General features: G+C 35.7%; 1 protein-coding gene across 5 annotated transcripts in view; it reads left to right on the top strand.

The window, feature by feature from the left end:
* The window catches only part of LOC150109624 (oxysterol-binding protein-related protein 6-like), a 695026-nt gene that overhangs the window by 151225 nt on the left and 518210 nt on the right, over positions 1-25591 (top strand). For all 5 annotated transcript variants that reach the window (XM_090409290.1, XM_090409281.1, XM_090409257.1 and 2 more), the window contains exon 2: positions 18663-18764. The gene's annotated coding sequence lies outside the window, so the exon portion shown is untranslated. The remainder of the gene's footprint in view (positions 1-18662; positions 18765-25591) is intronic.

The following is a 25591-nucleotide window of genomic DNA, read 5'->3' as shown; positions in this document are numbered from 1 at the left end:
TGCCGTGGGTTCTCATTCATGGATGGAATTATTATAAAGTTCTTATACCACACTAGCTGCATTGTCCGATCCAAAAATGAAGACACAGTAAATGCTAAATAAAGTTTTTAATAATAAACCAGATCAATAAAAGTAACTGATATTGCATAACCATAACTTTTCAGAAATAAATGCTTAGAAAGAACCCTAAAAGGTGAATGGTTTATCCTAATATGGTATCAACAAAAAGCTTCAATCCGTCCCCTTTGCTGAAGGCGCTTGACTTCAATCTCGGAGTTTGGTTTAAGAACTATTCGACATCAGCTTTTGCTGTAATTTGCAGATTTTTGCTAAATTTATGTATGTAAAGCTAGCAGGTTTTTGAAATTTCAATTCTTTGTTAGTTGAGGTGTCTTCACACCCCTTGACGAAATATGAATACGTCATAATGGGGGGGGGGGGGAAGTAGATCTCGGCTTGTGTTGCGAAACTCGCATACAATAAAATGTCCGTTGCATGTATATTTTGTAAATACATTACTAATTAGGAATAGTTTTTCTGTCCGTCTGTATGCTCGTTTTGATTATAACTAAACGCATTTTAGTGGACGAGTTCACTAAAAATGTATCTAGTCTAGATCCGCAAAACATTTTCTGGACACTTTCTTGTGACAGAGCTGTGGCTCTAGTTGCCGGATGAGGGAAAATATATATAAGTGCGCCACACTGATAAAGGCTTAGAAAATTTCTCTCAATCACGCTGGAATTTGAACGTTGATCCAACCCACTCTTGGAGAGAGAGAGATGCGTTACAAAACCAATGAGCACCTTCAGCTTCGAAATATGGAAATTTAAAAGTAATTGTAAATTTTTTAAAAAAAGGGGAGCATTGGCTCATTTTTTAAGAATTGTCTTATTTTTGAATTGTTATATTCTGTATTGTGAGAAAGTGGGTGTAGATGCTAGAAGAGAAATACTAACGCAATGTAGCAAGAGGAACATAAACTTAATCAGAGTCAGCACGAAACTCAATTTATTCATTCTTCAGATTTTTTTATATTATTTTGTCTGGCCATTGAAATGTGAGATTAGAATAACTAAATCATTTGCCTCCTTGAAAATGAGATTACACTCTTTCGCTAAAGATGACTCCCTATTTGTTTTAAAGGGTAATAAAGGTAGTTGTATATGCATTGCTGAGCAGAATGAAATGGTGATAGCGCAGAAACACTTTAAAGATTATTGCAGTTATTGAGGTCAAGTGTTGAAATAAAGAACTTCGTGCAAGCAGCTGTTTTCATGTTATAATGCCAGATGTGTTTGCTCTTCGATAAGAGTTGTAAACTTACCGTCGATATTTGACATTTAAAAACTTCCATGAAAATGACTTAATGAATAAAAGAAACGCATGTAAATACAACTTTTTTTTTGTTTTGTTTTTAATTTTAGGCTTCATGCCATCATTCGTGTTTTGCACATTAATGAAATCACCTAGAAGAAGATAGAGAAAAAGTGCTTAGAGAGAGAGTGTTACATTCTGCAATCGTACATACCCATGTTGTAACACTTTTATTGTTCGTAGGAAATAATCTACAGAATACGGTGGAAAAACACGTCAAAGCCATCTGCAGCAGGATATTAAAGGATCAAGAGATGGAAGATTAAAAAGAAAATTACCATCTTCTGTGTTCTTGCTTCAAGCGCACATTCTGACGTGTCGTTGCCTAGAAAACGGAAATTATTCTAAGATCCGAGGAACTGTGTTGTAATACAATAAAGATACTTCACCCCAGTTTTCCTCCGAGTTGGTCAATATTATGCGAATACAAAATTCATCTCTTCGGCACACACAGGAAATGTTTTGTCAGCGGTGTCATTTCCGTGATATGGCATCTGGTTCAGCATCTGCTATCTCGCTGAAGCGATTACTATTGTTTTTTTCTTGTTGTATTTTTCCATATTTCCTTGCTTATCGTTGCTTTTTCTTTTCATACTGTCTATTTTTAGTTCTGTTTTTATTTCTTTTACATCAGAAATAATTTTCTTGCCATCATTATTCTTTATCCATCTCTACGAACTTTTTTTTTTCGAATTCCATTAATAATATATAAAATTTGTGGTCAAGTAGACACGAAAAACGTTTAGAAGTAACAGCGTGCATCTTACAACTGAGCTATTAAAAGAGGAACTTATGAGTCCTGAAAACACTTTATTACTCCTGTCTTTGTCATCAGTCCAAGCTTGTTTTTCATATATGTGTAATGAAATGCAGAGCGATGTTTATATTTTCGCTTTCTTTTACTGATAATCTTTCACTCGAAAAGCTGCATCCACAATCCCTTCAAGGAGGAAACGACATTTTGAGACCATTCAACTACGATTTAATTCTGCAACCTCCATTCTGTATGACGCGGTAGAACCTTTCCTTCGCAAGCTGTTTCTACTCTCACAAATTCTTCTAAGCGCACACAATAACAGACATAACACATTCGGCGCTGTGTCCGCCATTGCCTACTAGTTTGCGTCATCGGAATCGCGCAAATCTAAGACGGGTAATTTAATCGTTAATTCCATTATACTCGCATAATGGATGCGAGTTAAATCCATTATATTAGTATAATGGATTTCAATGGGATGTCTTACTATTGCCTCAAGTCGCGAGGAAATTAAGACATTTAATTTTCAATTGAAAAGACCTAGTTTTGAACCTTTGTCTTAGATGTGAGTAACTTTTATAAGGCCTTTTTCACCCGAATCGATCATAAAGGTGCAAGGTTTTTTGATCCGAAACCGGTTTTTCGATCCGCAAAACTTGCAAGATGGCCAGAAGTATATACGTAATTAATATACGTAATATTTCATCTCACAGCCTTAGTTGTTTTTGCTGTTGTTCAAAACACCAATCAAAATGAGAACAATATTCTAGGTAGGCAGGTTTGGAATTTGAAAATATTGCGTTTACTTTTTTTGGAGCTCTTCAACCTCCGTATGAGACTGGCGAACTCGCTTCTAGTTGAAAAGTCCTTATTAATATTTCTCGTGACCTGGATGGAATCCGAAGCCATGTTTCTTTCAAGCAGTGTGTTCTTTGCCTCTACCAGTGCTATGAAAGCCGTAATATTACCCAGGAAAATAATTAACAAGATGTACGCCTAAGATGAACAACATCAAGTTAGAGTTAAGGAACAGGAGATGGCGTTAGTTGTCTACCTTACTATCACCTGAATCTGAAAATTATCTGCAGCCATGAACTCATTTATCGGTGATAACTAAGGATGGAGACCGACAGCTTACTGATTTACAAACATTAGTTAAGTGTAGAAGAGTTTTGTCTACTTGGAGGAATAAGACATCATAGGATTTCTTTTATTTATTTAAGAAGCTAATGACTTCACATCACTTGCATTAGTATCCCATACTACAAAGCACATCTCCTTATGGACATGTATAATGCTGTGCATTATGGAAAGGGTCACTACCCAGACCGGTTTCGACCTTTATTGAGGTCTCTTCAGTGGGAGCCAGACTCAGAGGTGATACCTTTTGGCAACTTGTATATGAAAATATGACTTGCATTACTTCAACTTTAGTATCACCTCTGCGTCTGGCTCCCATTGAAGAAAGATATAAAGAGGAATTACAACTTCCTAAATATTCTTATGGAATAATGAAAAATTCTTATGGAATCAGTCTTATCCCCTAGCGCCCCCAAACAGATATCACTTGTAAAATCCGCATAGTAAATTATTTGAATAAGTCTCAATTGAACAAATTTCTATTTTTAGGTGTATACATATAGCTGCGCGTACTTGAACAATTTACAACACTTTATATGTTAATTTAGTGCGAAAAATGAATATACGGTATCTTTAATACCAGGACATACGTATTAAAGTAAATTATACAACCCTATAAAGTTTAGGGGTCAGAAAAGCTTTAGCTGTTATTTAATAATTCAGGTATACTTAATACGAAATTAGAACTTTTTTCCCCCTCAATCACGCATAGATTCTTTACGAAGTACATAGCCTCTTTTATATGTAGTATAAAATGGTTAAATCATGTTTTAACTTCTTTTTTGTTTATTGGAGAAATTGATAACTGATGTAATTCAGAAGTGTTTCTCTAAAAAATGTTCTGGACTAAACGAGATGTAAAACTGATCAGTATCATTCATTATTATTATTATACGGCACCTCCAGTAGCGCGCTCAGGATTTAATATTCGGTGGGGGGGGGGCGAGTTGAGCAGACGATTTGAGAATACACACTGCGCATCGCATACGACCTGACTGATCATCTGCAATGATCGCTAATTCATAAGTAGTATAGAAAGAGAAGACACGACACAACGTAAATAAAAAGAAAATTAATTTAATTAGGAAAAGATTTTTAGAAAATTTTCTCGTGTTTTTTTTTACCAGAGGGGGGCAGGGCCTTCCCCCCCTGGGTGCTCCACCGGGCACCTCCATGGAGTCCGAAGACATACCTTCCTTGAACCCATTAACAGACAAAGCACTCACAACTGACTCTGGCAACCTATTCCACTCATTCACAGCTCTCCATTCAAAAAATCTAGTCCTCAGTCCTCACACACACCCCTATTGACCAGACCTTTATTCAACTTCCAGGGATGATCCCTTGTTCTGGTCCTTCTAGCTAAGTGCTGAAACATTTCCTCTGCATTTATCCTATAAAATTCTTTAAGCAATTTAAATGTTTCTATCATATCCCCTCTTTTCTCCTATCAACCAACTTCTGCAATCCACACACCTTCAGTCTGTTAGAAGTTTTTTCACTTGGTTATACTATAAATTAAAGATACCAAGAAATTATATACTTAGTTTTATCCTTTATCCAAGTGTAAGCAAACAAAGTTTGAGCCTGAAGTATTTTCAGGACTGGGGCAACTCGTATAAAGAAGCTAATGACTTCACATCACTTGCCTTAGTATCCCATAATACAAAGCACATCTCCTTGCGGACATGTATAATGATGTGCATTATGAGAAGGGTCACTACCCAGACCGGTTTCGACCTTTATTGAGGTCTCTTCAATGGGAACCAGACTCAGAGGTGATACCTTTTGGCAACTTGTATATGAAAATATGACTTCTGCATTACTTCAACTTTAGTATCATCTCTGGGTCTGGCTCCCATTGAAGAGAGATATAAAGAGGAATTACAACTTCCTAAATGCAGTACGGAATTTGTCATTAATGCATATTATGCAGAATTTGTGAAACATTTTTATGGAATCAGTCTTATAACCCCCCGGTCCCCACAAACAAATAACACTTGTAAAATCCGCATAGTAAATTATTTGAATGTAAGTCTCAATTGAACAAATTTCGATTTTTAGGTGTGTACATATAGCTACGCGTACTTGAACAATTGCGTAGCTTAGAGAGTGCTATGATTGTGTGTTTCACAAAGTTCAATAATTATTTAAGGCAGTCGATTTAGAATATAACCTGCTATATAAACGATATGTCTACTGCATTTTGGTGTCGGTACATCTGACAGTTTTGGCTGTCAATATAAAACAAACGATTAATATAAATAACAAGGGATTTTTATCCCCTTAATTTAATTAACTTCGCCAGAAAAACTAGCCGTTTGGCTTTTTATCTTAGTTATAATATATGGGCACACCTTTCTGGCATTCGTATAGTGAAGGTATGTAAGTTCTTTTCACTTAAACTTTGATATCATCCGGGTCTACCTACTCACTGATGAGACCTCAAAAAAAAAAAAAAAAGGTTGAAACCGGTTTGGGTAGTGACCTCCCCTCATAATGTAAGGCAGTATTACATCTCCTGGGAGCTGTGTTTTACATTATGAGAAAATATCAAGGATAGTGAGGGAGCTTGCTCCACTTTTGCTTCGAGTTGCCTTGGTGTTGTACTACCAGGTGTTCACTTCGCTTGGATTCGCCGATAGTTCTTCGGCATGAAACTCTTAGATCGTAGTTTTCGATCTTAGAGTTTCGCATACTGGCTGTAAAATAATAAGGGATTTTTATCCCTTTAATTTAATTTATACAGATATTTTTTAAAGGAGAGATCCAAATAGCACGGCTTCTCCATGCTTACTTTTCTGTTACTATAAATGTAACACCGCATAGCATTATTTTGTCGAAGTAGTCCAAACCAAACAGCCATTATTCTTTAATGGCTTTAATTGTTCTTAAATCTACATTATTGATAACAAACATGCAATCATATTTGCATGGATATGAACAGACTATTATTAAAGCAGAAACTCGTGGCTTTAACTTAATTAGCAATTGAGATGCGTTTGTCATCTTCTTTTATCTGAGTGAAGATTGTCGTTTTCAAGTCAGTGATTAACATGGTGAAAAGCTTATTTAATCGACAGCTTTTTTTTTCATTTAAGTATTACAATATTTTTTTATGATTAAAGTAAGTCGTGCAAAACAGAATACCGTATGCTTTACTGTGCACCTGCTCGTAGATTAGAGTTTTCATTTTGCATATTATCTGTTTTGTTTATCCCATAAATGAACTATAATTTCAGTGCTTAGTATGGTTTCCAGTTTAAGTATAAGGAATGATAATCATAACTACTTGATGTTCCGTTTAACTCTCTTTATGTTGGCTCTCGTAAAAACAACCTTCTCGAGTTCCTACCATCGCAGAAATGTCAAAGTGGAAAAACTGATATTTCGCTGCTTAAATTTCTCTACGTATGGATTTTAGCGAGATCAACCAAAGGTCCGCAGTGTAGTCGTTCTTTCGCATCCCCCCCCCCCCACGTCATCTCTATGTGTTTGTATGTGTGCGCGCGCTTCCGCCTCATGAATCGGCGAGAAATCCGCTCGAGGCGAACAGCTGTACTCCGGGGAATGGCCTGCAGTGTATCGTTGGACAATCGATTACCTGGGTAGCGAAAAGGAGGGAGTCCACATCTGCTACGCTGCGCTAGAGAATGTAGTACGCCTTCTAGAGACGTCATGTCACATGTCTTAATGCCCGAAGGAATTTCGGAGAGGCGCAGCAGAAAATGAGCTCTTCAACATATCTTTTCGTATTCACCAGCGAGCCATCGGGGTCTGAGATTGGAATCGATGACGCGGTCCACAAAGATTCACGGAGTGAGTGACTTGCTGTCGGTGTTTAGGCAACACTTAATTATACTACTGTCCTTCTGAATGATCGGTGAATAGAATCGATGTCTTTCTGAATGAATCGGTGAATCTAAGTAGATTTCCTAAACGAGAAATTTTTTAAATGCAACAGTATATTTTAGGTCTGGGCTTCATTTGTAGTATTGAGAAAAAGTACTAAAAATGATTGTGTCATATATAATAACTGTAAATACATCGTATCGTTTAGTTATAGCAAGTCAGGACTGCACGCCACCTTTTGGACACCCCTTCATGCAGTATTAGATGAAAGAAATCCCAGTTGGCTATACGGAAGTCGTTCCAGATCAGACAAACTATTTTTAATGTCAGCAGTGGCCATGAAGCATTCTCCTAACCTTAAGAAGTATGGTTGTATTAATCTGCCAAAAAAATTGAGGGAGAGTAATGTTGAGTTCATTTCCTACACAACCGTAATGACTTCTTTTATACAATATTAGAGTACGCAAAATAGAACTTCAGATCTTTTGTCCGTGTATAACTTGAATTGATTGGCTCACTTACTCATTGTCAAATATAAAAAGTAGCATGTTGTGTTTTCAGGATACTCTGGTTTTAAATTCCAGCGAAATATAAGCTAGTGAATAAGCATCCGTTTATAATTTACTGTTTTGTGTTGACAAAATAATTTACACAGAATATCGCGTATTTTATTTCTTTCTTCCTCCCTCCCTCAATTTTTTTTATTTTTTTTTTTAAAGTCTGTTGGTAGCGCACGTTAGACTCGGCTGTCGGAAAGGAATTGTACACAGGCACCTTAGAAGTCTGTGTACGAGGAAACGTACACAGACTTCTTTGTAGCAGAAGCTGTTGTTGCTATGGAAACATTGTCACATCATCTCAGATGAAGATATTTTATATTATAGCGAAACCCCCTTCGGCTCTAATAGTACGCTTGCAGTTGACGGCTGCTAATCTAACCTTCAAATGCCGCGTCAGTCGCTCTGACAATCAAAAGAAAACTGAATAAATAATATATATATATATATATATATATATATATATATATATATATATATATATATATATATATTCTCTCGATATTACTCTCGATATAATAATAAATAATGAGAGAATTGCTTTGTTATCACACTTAGCAATTCTCTCATTATAATCTCATTATATTCTCTCGATATTACTTAATGTACTTTGTAAACCACAAAATGAGCTTTTACAAAAAAAAAAAAAAAAAAATTAAGAGGAACAATAATAATGACATCTATATTTTCTACTTTTTCTTAGTATTATCATTTATCGTTATTATATTCAATTCATCTCTGTCAGAGATAGCTAAACGTTTTGCTAAAATATTGTATACAATAATTTAAAATTTAGAAATCAACGGTTGTTCATCTTAAAAAAAGTAATTTAAAATTGTGATAGGTTCGGCCTTCAATATACATATCATAATTGTAAATTTTTAATGAAGGGAAATAATCCCATTAACACTAGACATCCTTTTCTGTTTGTATTACATCATTCTGTAAGTAGGCGTAGGTTGTCACAGTGCCAGCCAGTTGAAGACAAATAAGTGCAGAAGACGGCCTTCAACATCTCGAAACAAAGCTAATCGTAAGGAAAGAGGAAAATCAGAAGCACTGACAGAACATTCATAAATGATTATCATTGAATGTTTTATGTGGAAATTGCGAGGCCATGGTATCGATGATTTATTCATACTCAGCTACACGGGGAAGTTATACATTTAAGCTAATCGTATTACCATCATTCTAAACACGTAGGGAATTTATCTTTTCTTATTGCATCAAAGTGTCTTTTTTATTTCGAATATTCTCAATGCTATCAAATGGCTATCTTTTTTAAACAAATCATTACTTTTGGAAAAAATCTGAAGATTATGATGGTTGATAAAGCTGGAAGATTTTTTAACCATACTGTACTTTAGGTTGGAAATTAATTTCATCGGGGGTGAGACTACTGCCTGCTTATTGGAAGCCTGAAGTATCTTAAAATGGAAGATGTAAAAGTGACATAAAAGCAAGAATAGTGATGGGAAGAGATGCCTTTAGTAGAAAATGGAATTTATTCAAAAGTAAAATGGGTAGAAACCTAAAGAAAAGATTTATAAAATGTTGTGTGGAGTGTTGCCCTCTATGCAGCTGAAACTTGGACATTGAAGAAAGAAGAAATTAAGATTTTGGAAAGCTTTGAGATGTAGAGTTGGAGAAGGATGGAAAAAAACAAACGGACAGATAAAATAACTAATGAAGAGGTCTTAAAAAGAGTAGAAGAAAGAAGTCTGTTAAAGAGAATAAAAAGAAGAAAGGGAAATTGGATCGGACATATTCTGAGAGGGAATGGAATCATCAGTATGTTAATACTTTTACTGTAAATACTTATTTACAGTAAAAGTTGCTTATATTATTAGCTATGTTGAACATACAACCATAAACAGAATGATTCCTATATAAATATTGAAAAGCTGGCTTTGCGTGTGACACTAGTTGCTAAACTTGGTTATCAGTGGGTAATCATTAGTTGTCATGTAGTGCAGATAGAGAAAGAAATCAGCCATAAAATTATCCCACGTATTAGATATAGATAACCTTAGAGAAGAAATAAATCCCGTGTTAAGTTCATTATTAATCTGGTGTACAGATTAATAATGGAAGATGTTAGGAATGTGACCAAATAAGAATCAAAAATTTACCTTTAGATTACAAAACGGGTAGAATTATTTCAGTGGAATGCTTGACAAGAATAGCTTTAGGCAATTTGAGTATGATGACTATTGCATCGTAATCGAGAAATCCGATCTTAGAACTGCGAGGCACCTTTTATGACGTTGAACAGTTTATTCAGCAAGTCTTTTTCTAAGAGTACATTGAAAATTTAATAATACTTTTCCAATTTGAACTTAACGCAGTTATTACAGTAAGAGTAACCTCGTAATCGAGCCTGGAGATAACAGTTTACGAAATTCAGCCTGTATTCATGGAATTTGAATACGTTTTAGAATGATCACTTGTTTGTTGTTCTAGAACCATCCCAAAATATAGGTACAGTACATTGGATATTGTGCACGTGTGGCAGATGTGCATCACATAACAATATGACTAATTCTGTTAATAATTCCATACTCTATCCGATATTTAAGTTAGTTGATTCTTCCTCCACCGTTATGATTTGTGCGAATCAAATTTAAATTGTGATTTCGCACAGTTGAAATTATTCTTCGTTCAGGCGACACTGTCACCTTTGAAATATATCCCCAGAGCACTTGGTTTCGAAACAGTTTTAGATGCTGTATTTTTGTGATGACCTCTCTAATAAAATCCGTTGCTTCCGATGAAGTCAAGCAAGTCTTTTGTAAACCTTGATGTGATTCGCATGTTCTTTGGTTGGAAAGAACTGAATCATTTGTAGAACGCGAAGAACATTTTAAGTGATCTAATTTGAAGATAAATTATATCATAATTTGGCACGGAAATGGATATTTTCCCTTCCAAAACAAGAAAACAAACAAAAAATCTGGCATGGCAAAACTTTTTTTTTTTTTTTAAACCAAACATTCACTTGTCTTCTGACTCTAGCTTATCCTACGCAATCCTAAACAACTTAAAGCGAACGCTTCATTTCTGAGAAGTAGAGCTATTGTAAGTACAGAGGATGCTGGGATCATTTCTCTCTCTCTCCTATTCAGTTATAGTTTTCTGTACAAAACGTGTAGTAATTCAACTCAAGTTGAAGTCCTGTTAATTGCCATGTGAACTATTCGGTGCTGATGATAATAGTTCCTGGTTCCCTTATAGCATGTCATTACTCGCTATCTGCTCAAGTTTGATCACACTGGCTTTGCTCTGAAACGTGAAAGGACTTTCTTTCTTGATATCATTTTAAAGTTTTTCTTAACACACACACACATTGAGACGCTTAAACCACTTAAAAACCACTTGCAATCCAATACCACATTTAGTAAATGTGGTATTGGATTGTATGTTCATCATGTGTGATTAATCTACATGATATAAATTCCTTATCCTTCCTAACTTTTATTATTTTTTTATAATGTCAGCTATTTATTTGAATGTTCATACGCGGTATTGTGATGTTATTTATATATATATATATATATATATATATATATTTTTTTTTACTCTTGTGTGTAGGGTTTATTTATTTATATATTAAGTCCACACATGAAATACTTGGTCACCTGCTGCACATTCAGTACGGAAATCCACTCTAGACACCAAAACTTGAGTTTTACACTTTATGTAAGTGGATGTGGTGATCACACCTGGCTATGGAAATCGTGTCCCGCCAAAATATTTTCGCAGACATCAATGATAAGCGGGATTCGAACCTCATATCCGGTTGGTTGGAGATCTGCGACGTTTTTCAATCAGGATACCAAATTCATGTAAAATTATATCTTGCATTGCGTGTGTATGCAATGCAAGATATAATGTGCGCACGCGCACTGTTAATTGTAATCCTTTCCTCACTAGTAGGAAAGACCTAGCGAGGAAAAAGATTTAGATAAACTGGAGATCGAGTAAGTCATTTTCTAATAGATATTCGAAGTACAATAAACAGAATAAAACAGCAAGAAATGCTGAGATATTTATGTATATATACTGTAATGAGTATGTCATGTAAAGCTTCAATGAGAAAACCCATGTTTGAGCCCATGGAATTGTAATGATTTCTCTGTTGGAACTCATGGATTACTAACTAATACGTCGCAGGTGCAGTTAGCTATAAACTGGTATGAGACAAGAATTTCAAATCCTGTTATAATATTCCAGAACAGCAGTCAAAACCGTAGATAAGTATGTACTGTTTAAATAATGTTTCATTCTAATTAAAGCTAAGCAGTATTTCTACGCAGTTTATGCCTGCCTAAACAGCCTTAATTCTCTGTTAACATTTAACTTCGAATTATTATAGCAGAGTTATGCGAAATCCTGTTATTTAGTGTTAGTGAAAATTGTCATTTTCACAACCGTTGCTAAGGAAACCGACACTGAATAGCTGACTTCTCAAATGCCGAAGAGTACTGGATCATGTGAACAAATTTCAATGATGTAATTCTGAAATGGCGCTCATAGGTGAAAGGAGTGTGTTGTTGAAGCAAATTTCGCTGAAACAGTTTGCCTCTTCGTTTCTTGAGAACGTTGAAGTGGTTTTAGATGTTTTGGCATGCATTACCGTTGATCACAGGCCTTTCATGTCGGAAGAATTTACCATTTCACTTTTATGCCTTTCAGAGTATAGAAAAACACCTAATCGAACGAATGGTTTCAGAAACTCGTTTGGATGAGTTTTTCGCATGATCACCTCCGCAGTCACTGAGGCAGCACGTGATAAAAATTCGCTGCGTTGCAGGCTCGAAAAGTAAAGTGTACGTTAGTGCAATTTCTTGGCACCGAACCGACTTCCTGTATCGAAGAAATGCACGCAGTGCAGTATGGACGGCTAATCGAGTGGCCTCGTGCCAATTTTACGACACGAACGGTCCACCCATGTCCTGCAGGGTCGGCGACATAATTAGGGAATGGATTTAATGAGAAGTTTGTATCTATTGGCTTGAGTAGGACCAAGTCACAACACAAACATCGTCCCTATCTTTAGTTGGTTCCTGGTAGCGTCTTTTCCAATTCTTTATCTCGGCGAATTTTACGAACATTCAATCTCCTGTCCTACTTGGAGAATTTTAGCAGTTTCACTTCCCCGAAATGTTTTCTTAACCGGCGCGTTGACATTAAATGGAGGCTACCTGAATGAGCTCGTGTGATGTCACCGATTGTTGTGTGCACTCATGATACACTCCAGTTGTAGGACATTGCCACCTCTTGGTGTAACCTGGCGTCGCTGCTGTTTTTTCGCAGAATTTGGCTGCCATAGAAAATTCTTGTTTTTAGAACGAAACTGGATGTTCGTCTTGGTTCCTTGAACCTCGTTACAAACACAGCTGAAGTGTGTCTAAAATGAGACACCTGCCATTAACGTACTATTTTTTTTAAACGTTTAGTTCTTTCTTATTGATTGGGATACTACCGTCTACCCTCTTCTTTCTATAGAGGGAAGGAACACTCATTTTCGATTTCAGTTTCAGCAATAGTATTATGTTTAAACCTTCCTTTCTTTGTATACCTATCAAACATAATACAAATATGGTGTGTGGTAAAAATAATCAAATGCCACGACTTTATTTTTATTTTGGTTCTACACCGCTCATTGCCAAATTTTGTAATTTAGGAGGAAAGGATGTAATTTAAGGATTTTGTCTTAAAAAAAATTCCCAATAATTTTATTTATATTTCTACAAATGAATTCAACAATCACACATAATATAAGAATACCGATATTTTAAACTCAAAATGTAGAATAATAAAATTAGGATACAGCAGTAACAGATGCTGTGAATGACAGTTTGGAGTGTTTTTAAATAAATAGATTCGATATGAATTCCAAGTGTGGCCTGACATACATTTTGATGTTACTTAAAGAATAAAGTGTGTCTCCGTAGCTCAGTAGGAGCGAAGCCCTTTGGCCGAAAAGACCTGGGTGCGATTGCTGTCAGTGACATGAGGAACCTTTGTCTGGTCTCTTTCGGCTAAAGGTGAGTTAGCCGCTCTCATACGGAGATAGGGAGGTTTTTTCCACCCGGAAAATGGAGTTTTTCTTCTCCCAGAACAGGCAAACCGGCCCGTGAACACACGCATCTATAGACATAGGATACACCGGGAGGCATAGGGATAACCACCTTATCCTCGAGATACGGTTGCGGTTAAATGAAGAGAAAAATCCTCGACACCGCAAGGTAAAAGAAGAGAAAAGAAATAATAATAATAAGAAGAAGATAAAAAACAAAGTATACACTCATAGAGGGAAAAATGTGAGATCGAAAGTACCAGGCGACCAGGAAACTGGTCATGTTCTATCACCACCTTGGAAATCAGCATCCAGTTTGTCGCACAATATTTCAAGATTTGGAACAACTACATTTTGTCGAATGCTACCATAACGTTAATCCATCTGTGGAAGAACGTGTCATACGACTTCTGTCTTATTATTGCTGATATATTACTGTATTTGAATAATTCGTCTCATAAATTCTTATTCGGCTCCTCAGCATCGACGATGTCCTTTGGTTGGAAAAACCTGGGGGGGGGGGCATCAGAATTCCGTCTATGATGCGAAGTACTTTTATAAGTTTTTTTTGTCATAAAACAGGCAGACTGGCCAGAAGAACACACGCTATTTACAAACAGTAAATAGCGTGTAGGCGTTATGAAAACACCAAGGACACTTGACAGGTTGGACTGTAAAGGTCTATAAGTGCCACTAATGATGATGGTGATACCCATTCTCTAACTCAGACTTGTTTCTTAGCGAATCACTCCGAATTTGTAATTTGAGTATGATTTTATCTTAGTATATCGGAGTAATAATTTCAAGCTCTATTTATTAGTATTTTAACTGACAAGTTTCTTCACTAATTAACCATTCATCAGTACTTGATTTTTAAAAAAATCGCATGAGTATATGCAATTTCTTTTACTATTTTTTTGCAATTAAAGTTCCTTGAAGCTTCACTCTGACAATTATATTATATTCACGAGACCGACATTTTCAAAGTCAGTTTTCTGAATATAAGATTTTATTTTAAACACAAGAAATCACCAATAAGATTACTAAATAATGAAAAGCACGGTGTAATGATGTCATTCTAGCATTGTGCAAATGTTTTCAGATGATTTTACTTTCACTTTGCCTGTGGTAAAGTAATTCCAGAAAGTCATGAAGTTGACATCGATGATAATTTTATGGTAACACTGTTTTATTGAATCAAAAAGCGTTGCCCATTACAAGTTGCTCCGAGAAAGGCCTGATGACTAGAAGAATGAGACACCAGTACTGTAAATTCTATTCAGAAAGAATACTTGCTGGACGCCTACGTTGTTATGAGGAGACAGTAGTGTGGGCGTTCAGACGAGTAGGTATTGCAACATGATAATGCTCCGGCACACAAGTCATTACTTGTGTCATCGTATCTGATAACACGCGGTGTTATATTTTTGTACCATCTGCCTTATTCCCAAGATATTTCCAGCTACAACTTCTACGTATCCCTGAAATGCAGTCTGCGTGGGTGGGTGGGGGGTTAGAACAAGTAAAATAGTAGCAAGGTTCGATTCTTCGATTTACGAAAAGCTTACAAGTTTTTTTCAAGTGAGATTTACCTCTACGTGCGAATGATCAAAAACGTAATCGAATATTGAAAAGTAACAAGACTGGAGATTTGTTTTTAAACTGAATAATTGGTTGGACATATACGTTTTCTTTTCAGAACTGTAATTGCGTTGCTAGTCGATCTGTGGCTCAATGGCTTTCTTTTGTCTTCCCTTAAAGTATATTTGACGTAAACTACTCCGCTCACGCCGTGACTCCGTGCTGTTTCTAAGACTGCTATTGATCCCACGCAGAGGAACACAAACATTTCTACACGAAAGATGGCCAGATCTCTTGCCGATAAGATGAAGTAAAGCTACGGAGATGCGAGTAGTGCTGTGCGTGAGATTGAGCCCGTTTGATGAGATTAGTTGCTTCTGCCAGAGTAAGGCACCTGGCTAACAATATGCCGTGATACTGGCTGGCCGTTGAACAGCTAACCAATAACTCGTGCGTTGTTTTCGATAATACGAAGTGAGTAGAATTAATCTTCAAAATAACAAGATGGCAAATAAATTATATTTAACCTTATTATTTAATGAAAGATTCGGGTGTTACCGAACCTTAAAGTTAACCGCACATTCAGGGAAGGAAAAACTATTTATGAATTTTGAATTGAGAACTGAGTGCTTCGCTGTTGAAGAAATCTCCAGAGAACGCCTTTAATCGATTAGTAATGTTTCTTATTTGTTATCTTTTCTATTATTCTTAAAGGGTTAAGGACTTGTCCATCACGCGGAGCTCTTGTCTTTTGTGGACAGTAAGCCAGGAGCCCATTTCTCCACGATTTCCCAAAATTTCGAAGCACTTTTGAAGCCCACTTGCAGCCTCTCAAATGCGAGTAATTATTATAGTCACTTAAAGAAAAAAACATTTTTCGGAAAAAAAAAAATTGGCAGAATTGCAAATTCTACTTCTGAAATTCCATACCTGATGAGTATAGAAATTTTATTCACTATTATTAATTGATTCGTGCCGCATATTATTTATTTCTGTTTCTTGCTTTATGATGAGGATTCTTAGTAAGAAAATGACAAACACGACTTGTGCTCAAATCGTCGGTGAACATAACTTAGCGCTTTTCTATTAAGTGTTTATATAGTGATAATCCAAGAACGATTTTCCTGCGCCATCAATTAGTTTCATCCCATTGGCTTTGTTTCAAGATTTGAAAAAGTTATTTTATCCCGATATATTATCATCAAGGCTTTCCCGAGAGAGCCTTGAAGTGACAATCAGAACAGCCTGAATAACAAACCTCGAATGTTTTCTTTATTATTCTGTAGCAAACCATTCGTGATGTCCCAAGTTTAACACATGTTCTCTCGCCCATGCAAATGAATCTCCCATTGCACAACTCTAAAAGATGTTATATACTTACACTATATTAGAAAAGGTTGCATCTGAAAGTTTATTTTTCAAAATCCTCATTTACACTATTTGTACACTTCTGGCCGCAATTGCAGATGCTGCTTTCCTGGATCGACTTGTGGCAAAATATTGATAAATGGACAATAACATTTTTGTCCTCCAATCCCTCCATCAAAATTGCAATGAATTATAGTGGATGTTTTGGTTTCGCCATAACTGATGCTACGACTCTCTCTCCTCACAAGTTTTCTGTAGGAGTTTAGATTAGGATCTTGTACTGTCCACTTTAGCCTTTCTAATATATTTCCTCAACTCATAATACCACAGCCTTTGCAGTAGCATGCTGATACTGACATAGATTATTTCCATTGAATTATTATAGCGTAAGCAATAACAAATTGTCCAGAATGTCAGTATAGTTCAGCCCACCAAATCGAGCATATAATGTTCAGCTTCCGGGCATCACAGAAAAGAGGTTCCCGTCAAAATCAGAAGAAACATAAACATTCTCTATACCATAAAGCCACGTTTGCGACACATAACAGATGCGATGATATATTCTGGTAAAAACGTTCTTGTCCCAAGAACAGTTAATTGATTGCCATACCCAGAAATTCATCTAATTTTGAACAGTGCGAGTCGTGATTTGTTACTTCATATCACAGTTTCGAACAATCCACAAGCTAATCTCAGCGAGACTTTGCATTAGGTAAGTTTAACCCGAGTATTTGGGTAATACTTAATTCATATGCAAGAAGTCATTTTATGGAAACAAGTGTGAAGCTCGGCACATAATCTAGCGATGACCGAGATAACACATAGCTTGACAGAGGTAAGTAGTATTCGTGTAAAAATTGGGTGTTCGAATAATTTTTAAACAGAGTATACGTAAACCAGAAAATGTCGTGTGATTGCATGATTTTTTACTCCTTAATTGTTGCCAAAAAGAAAGAGAGACTGGAGTGAATCTTCACTAAAAGCCAAAGGTTTTTTTTTCCCTCGTTTTCCGCTATAATTTTAAAATTATACGTAAATGTGAATTTTCATAAAATTGAATAATTTTTCAAGGGAAACATGACACCCTTTAAATGCTTTTGAAAATGCATATTATGATAATCCTGTTTCCGACACTACATTGATTTTTCAAAGCGTTTTCATACATGAATGAGATCACTGGTGCAATTTCGAGGTTCCTGAGTTACTCAAACTGAAGAAAGACTTGCACACTAAGTATTATATATCCCGCAGTCCTTTATGGGGACATAAGCTATCAGAACATCGGATATCCATTCATTTTAAGTTACAACTTTGAGAGGCTGCAACTAGGAATAAACAAGTGCTCAGACATATCTCAAGGAAACCAGAACAATGGGGGAACCATTCTAAGGAAGTTAGTATTGCTAAACCATAGAAATAAGATTAAGATACCCTTTTAAAACTCGAGTGCCGATACGATAAACACTTGTTTATCTGGAGTTCTCGTATAACCTACTTCTTCTCGTATTTCCACTTTTCATTTTTGTTTTTCAGTGGGACTTACCAAATTGGTTGATAGTAATACTTAAGTTAAATCATGCTTCTCTTTATATCTGCCTCGAGCTGAGTTGTAAAGAATTGTTGGTTTCCTATAAAAGCTGTGCATCATCTAAAAATGTCAACAAAAACCCCGGGCTATCCAAAAACAAATCGCTGTTCTGTTTATCTCAGAAAAAAACTTGGAAAATTTTTTTTTTAAAGATGTTTAACAAAAATATTTTAATAGACATTACCGAGTGAGTAAAATATGATCAAAACGTAATTGTAATATAAAAATTATAAATTGTGTTGTCATAAGCAAGTATAATAGTTATTGTGGTTTTTGGTTAACAAGATATTCAATCTATAAGCCATGTGTATTGTGTCTATCGAATCCATATATTGTTTGACCGACTTGTATGTTTTTCAGGGAGGAACTCGCAACCCTCTGTATGACACCGGCTAATCCACTTTCAACCACTGATAAAGTTCCCCGCGGCCTAGACGGATTCAAGCAGCTGTGAACTATTCGGTATTTGTTACTTCATTTTTAAATCATTATAATTTGAAACTTAATTATTTTTTATACTTATTTTCTTTTATATATTAAGCAATTAATATATAATTGCTTAATATATATATATCAACACAGCCATGAGTTGCATCAAAATTAGTGCAACTCATGGCTGTGTTGTGCATTTTTTAAAATTAACATTTGTTTCTTAGCACTAACATTAGTTTGATTATTTGTCCAAAAAAAATATATATATATATATGATAACCGTCTTCAAAATACTTTAAACGAAACTCATTGAGAGTTTCATTTTGGTAAAATGAAACTCTCAATGCAGCTCTGTTCAAAATGACAACTTCGATTCCACTCAGTAGCAGAACTTGGACGTTGCATAACTTTGAACACACAGATGATTGCAGCATGTATTCTGTATGACGATTCAAAGACATCAGAACGGCTGTCAAGTCAATGAAATGCTGAAAAAGCAAGAATTAAAAAATATGTATATATTTGTATGCTTTCGATTATTTTGCTACCATTAGTCTGGTGCAAAAGACAATATTTGAGGAACACATAAGAGTATCATTCAAAAGAAGAGAGTAATCACCCTAGGAGATCTTAATGCGCAGGTTGGAGAAGAAGAAACAGGAGTAGAAAAAATTTCAGACCCATTTGGTTTTGGTCAAAGAAATGATAAAGAAAAAAAAAGCTATTAGAAATTTGCTTCAGAAATTAACTCAAAATCGGAAACTGTCAGTTTGAGAAAGGACAAAGCTGCAGAATCACTAAGGTATAGTTGGAATGGTAAATCGATTTGTTATATCCTCGATAAAGTATAGCGCAAGGAAGTAGCCGACATGAAAGTTTTTTTTTATCTGTTGTCTTTGATGGATATTATAGGCTTCTTATAGTATGTTTAAAAAATCAATATGACAAGAAACAAAAAAGATGAAGCTGTCAATATTGAAAGAGATTGAGGCAAACCAAAGATTTAAATCTTGGATCAGGTCCAAGGCCATGTGTTAATTACAGATAATGTAGATGAAGAATGAGGAAATTTTCGAGATGTAATGGGAGGAACAGCAAAAGAGGCGTGTGTGGAAGAACAAACGCAGAAAAGAAAGAGAAGCATGCTGGTGGATTGAGAAGAAGCAGTTAAGACACAGAAATTTAGCTTTTCTGAGGTTCATAAAGATTAGGTTATATGATGGTGGAATCGTTTATAATGAAAGAAAAAAAGTCGTGCAAAACTCGCACGTAAGTTAGATATTAATGTGAACGAGACATGTTTATTGATGATGAAAAACCATTTTTTTTTGTTTTTTTTTAATAAATGGAGATGGAAATCTTGTGACTACCAAAAAAAGCGATTAGCATGATGTGGCAACATTATTTTAGAGATCAGTTGAACAAAGATGAACGAAGATTGCTTTATCACCTAGATTATAAGTTGGTATTGTGCCATTGCCAAAACTGTGATACATCTTTCAATACCCTTCATACTCACCGCTGAGTTTTCTTACATTCTCTCCTAGGAAATTTTGTCTTCAAGGATTGTAACAGGAAATCAAGACAAGTGGATGCCATTTAATAGATATTGGAGAGTGACTCCCAAAACTTTTCATGGGTATTACTCTCTCAATGTCCGCGCGGTTAGCCTAGTGGCTTCGCAACCATACGCCTGGGAAAGGAGTGTCCTAGGTTCGATTCCCGTCGACGACGTGAGGAGCTTAATGATCTTTCTCAGGCATAGCCAAGTTAGCCGGTCTTGGACAGCAGGGTTTTTCTCCCTAGGGACTTTTCCTCCCGCAAGCAGGCAAACCGGCCCCGTGAACACACACAGGCTACAGTCGTAGGATATAGCAGTGCTTCCCAAACTTCTGAATGTCAGGCCCCCTTTGCAAAAATTAAAATATTTCACATCCCCCCTCGAACAAAATCGTAATAGAGAGATATATTATTATAATATTTATTGTATTTATATTCAATACAAAATATGCAGAGCGAATATTGCAAAAATCAAATGCAAATATTACATTTTTTGCCTCTTACCGTTTGGTTCTGAAGACGATGCGGGCTGTTCTGGTAAAATATGAAATACTGTCCTTTTTTTTTTTTGAGTCTGTTTCTGCTTCTTCTGATTGTTCGCGGGAATTTTTTATTATATTTTATCAGCCACTTATCCATCTCATGGTTAAATTTTTTAACGTAGAATCGATCAAATAATATCACCACTTACCCATACTGGCACACCACAGACTGATAACATGAAATTAGTGAATATTACCTGAATAAGGGACTCCCCGGACCAGGAACATTTTTCTCTTTTGTGACTTTTCTCCCTTTACGGTAATTAAGCCTAACGCGAAACACAGCAAAGGCAGGTTATTAAAACGTGCATATGATTGGTGCGGTATTGACGAAAGATCGCGCAACCGAAAGATAAAAGCATAGCTGACAATTGAGTTGAAATGCTAACTCTCTTCAACCGAATTCCATATGTCAAACTGCCATAACATTCATTATATATATATATATATATATATATATATTACTTAGTTTTAACACTTTTACGAATTTTAACACGTTCCTTGAATTTTATTGCTGCCTTGCGAAATCGAACTCACACACATCTAATTAATAACAATAGTTTTTAGTTAGACTCTGTGTTTGTCCATGCATCATATGGTTTTGTTTCAGTCTATATAGCATAGTTTCTGTATGAGGGGACATGTGATTCATTAATTAGTGTGTTTTTATCCCAGTTGTCTCTAATTGCACTATTTGTTGAGAAATATATTACACAGACTGCTCATACCTTATTCACTGGCATAATAAAAGTACTTGTTTTTATTGCCTCTGCAGTATAGTGACTGTTAAGGAGGGTGTGTTGTTTACCACTGCAAGCGAGTTACTATCTCCTCACATGAACTTGTTTAAGGTTTTTTTCATGTGTGAAGTATATGCGAACTTTTATTGGTAACAGAAAACTAGTTCGGATGACAGTGATAATATAAAACGAGTTTTGATATGTAACAGTCCCTGATTAAGAACGCTTGATGAAAGGGACAGGAAGATTTGGAGCTTCCCTGGAGAGCATTCGAAGTAAATACAATTAACCACTGCTTTGAAATGAGACATATGAATAAGCAATATTTACTAATATTCATTAAGTGCCGAAATACGCAGGAAGCAAAGTTTGTGAACCAACACCAATGTGTGAATTTTTCCATTAAAATATAAAAAATAACAAAAAAGAAATAATAAAAGTTAAATACGTTTCTTTTAAAATAAAAAAATCTACTTAGTCTTGAAACATTTTAAATTTGTTTTCATTATTTCACGCCCCCCCCCTCAACAAAACCTAAGGCCTCCCCAAGGGGGCCGCGGCTCACAGTTTGGGAAGCGCTGGGATATAGTACGGCAAGAAGAAGGCAGCGGGAAACCATCTTGCTCATAATCATTTCCCTAGATGGTGGCGTATATAGCTACCCCCAAACAGCCGTACGGCTAAATACTATCAATTACTCTCTCAATATAGGAGAAAAAATGTATCAAAGAGGACCTGCTTAGTTCGATGTCGTGGGAAAACCTAGGTTCGAATCCTGTCTTGAAGCATAGAACATTTATAAGAGCTTTTTAAGGAAGGGTGGCCAGCCCTGCCACTTCATATGCTGACGTGGAAGTTCCATCCTCCCGCCCTAGAAATTCTGTTTTTTTCCGCAAACCGATCGCAAGAGTACACAGAGATAATACTTTGGCCTCGTATCCTTACCAGTTTCGGTGATAATTTCAACCCAACGTAAGAGTAATATGGAACTTTCCGGCGAGCTCGTATGTCTTCTGACAAAATATATAAATCAGTTCCAGAACTTTTTGAACGATCTTCATGTAAAGGTAATATATATTTATATATTTCTAGCTGTTCAGCAAAGCTACGAGTTCAGATTTAAAGGATCGATTTGATCGACTCTTAAAAAAAAAAAAAATCCTTAAGCGTAGCTGCAGGACGCAGACAAACAAATGCTGTTCGAAGTTTATTGAAAAATGAAACGAGATTCGTGTGAAAAAGTCTCCGCAAGCCTTCAACTTGAATTGTAGTCTGTCCATTGTTCATTAGTGACTAAAGAGCGGGATATTTCCGCTGCTCTATTCCACCCATATGGCGAAATTCCAAACCGCATGTGACAGAAGGGTATCGTACAGTAGCGTAACTTCAATAGATTTGTCAATATGAATTCCTCTACATTGCGCAGAAAAGGAAGATATTTTTCTGCTGTCTAGCTAGCTTTTATTACCGGAGACATACTGTCTCTTGGAATAAACGATCGAAATTCGGGATAGATGAATACCTTGACGTTCAATCGATTACCTTGTTCGCAAATCCAGGGAGATATTAATCTAAGCGCTCGGTTTGCGAAATCCAGGAAAATCAGTTCAAAATATATTTTTTTTTTAAATTCAAAATCATTGGTAACACTGTAAATATATTTTATACCGTGGGGGAGAGAAATTTTATTTTTTTATAAAGAAATTGCTTTTTAATTTGTCGAATGAGATACTGACTTGTACCTAATCGCTACCTTAGGTCATATTCAGTTGGGGCTTGCCTACAGCTACGTCCTTAGCAGAATTGATTGCATTGATTTCCTTCAAATAGCATGAACATCTTTGTGTAAAGATATTCATTCGTAGTAAAGACGGTGCTTCTATTTCTTATGATGTGTATGCATTTTTGTTATAGTTTCTACTGAAGTAAGTTCTTATCAGAAGCTTTTGCAGAAATTCTCATCTAATGATGACAAACGAATTTTTAATGTGTTTATCGTTTATGAGTTGCAAAATACCGACGAATACGTTTGAAAATGACTTAGAAATAATAAAAGCATGCCTCCCACTTACCTTTTGATCTAGTCTATATCTTCTCGCAGATTTCGAAATGCTTAAAATTACTTCAGTAATATACATGAATTGAATTTCTGAATCGAGTTTGTTTTCTCTACAACTCACAGTACATTAATTAATCGTATTATCATATTTTAAAACGTGTTAAAAAGTGAATTTGCGAAAAGAAATATATATATTTTTTTCAATTGAAGGTCAGTTTATTGACCTGATAATTTTTTTCTCCCCGAAACTTTGGTTTTTCATCCTATATACAGGCATATCGACCAGAGAACACGCGTAATGCACACACAATAATACTTGTGGGCGGTAGATGGATCATGTGAATAGTGGATTATGTACTGTATGAGTGGACGATGGTAGCGCAGTGTGTGCTGTGTAGTGTAGGTGATGGATTAAATAGTGTACACATTGGTGGTGTGCCCTCTGGCGATGACTCTGTGGAATCCTTGAAGATGTCACGTAATAATAATAAACAAATGAATAAAAAAAATAGAATCAACAGCTATTAGAAGCAGTCCCTGTTGATTGCACCGGCTGTCGCATAGTCTTGCTTTAGAAGTGGACAGACGTTGGTTGTTTTATATGAAATACAGAGAAATATGGTAAAATAATGAGAAATGGACGTACTGCTAGCGAGCAAATAATATTGAAGTGTATGCTTAAGTCTGTGTTATGTAATCAGTTTCAGCAGTTCTCAAATGCTCGAGAAATAGATCATCTTGACGCCTCTTGTAAATTATGTATTAAGCAGCTGCTTAATTTGTCTACCCTCAACAGCATCTCTATATGTTATATTAAATTCTCCCCTTTGTTCTGCTTCACCATTTACACATCTGCGAACTAAATAATACCGTCTTAGCAGATGCGAACATTTGATTAATGGTTGAAATACGATGTTGTATGATGCAAGCGTTAAGTGTGCGAGCTATGCCATGTTCCCGAATTCTTTATCGTCAGAATTCCCCAAGTAGTTTACTCAAGATCGATCGTTCATTTTGCTTAAGCGAAATCGGATGAATATAATGATAAATAATCCTTTTAAATTGATACGCTTATCAGTGTTCAAAATACAGTTGCTGTTAAATTTTAAAAATGAAATCTTTAAAGATAAAAAAAAATCGAGTTCTACGTATGCTGTTTAATTTTGAATCAGTTTTAATCTATTTAAAATACTTGGAATCGTTAAATTACGTTTATGGAAAATAAACGCTTCAGTAAAATATATTTCAATGTCTATTTGAGTAACTTCGGTAATAAATACCATGTTAAAACGAGATGTTTTTCGGAAAAGGAATGTTAAAGTTTTTAAAAGTTTTCTCAAATTTTCTCGAGATAAAGTTAGTTATTTCAAAAAAATAAAATAAAATAAACGCAAGCATTTATGACCTGTAGTAATAAATCAGTTTTGAACCAACTACAGACTGTTACTTCCCTTTCCGGATGTCAGTGACCTAATTGAGAATGTGAGATGTTTTAAGGACATAGTATATAGATGGATGGGGGGGGGGGTTCGTCTCTCATTATCGATAGGACTTAGTCATTATTGCTACAGAAGTGGCTTCAATATATCTGAAGGGTACGTAGATTCTCTTCGGAAATGTCATTAATTTCTGCCATTTGAACTCAAGCTGTTATGAAAGCACACAGAAGTACTTACGATACTCACACAACATTTGTTACTGTGCTTTTTTTTTATTAAAATGAATTCAGTTATTATAGAAAACTAGAAAAATTAGTGATGTAATTAGTTCACATTTATCTTTGTCCTTCGGAATGGTAAAATCCAAAGAGAGAAATACCAGCATCGTCACAAATGATGCAGTGTAATAGACACTGCGCATAAGAGGAAGTATCTCAGATTGTCCTTCAAGTTCACCCTTTGATTTTCCCTTTCAGTTGTTTCCGACCGTAGATGACTTTGTAGGCATTGCCCACAA

The sequence above is a fragment of the Typopeltis vanoorti genome, chromosome 2 (assembly GCF_054136105.1).
Source record: "Typopeltis vanoorti isolate ZY-2024b chromosome 2, IOZ_Tvanoo_1.0, whole genome shotgun sequence".
In the NCBI taxonomy this organism is placed as follows: domain Eukaryota; kingdom Metazoa; phylum Arthropoda; class Arachnida; order Uropygi; family Thelyphonidae; genus Typopeltis; species Typopeltis vanoorti.
Note: the sequence above shows the minus strand (reverse complement) of the source record. Positions and strands in the feature narration are given on the sequence as shown.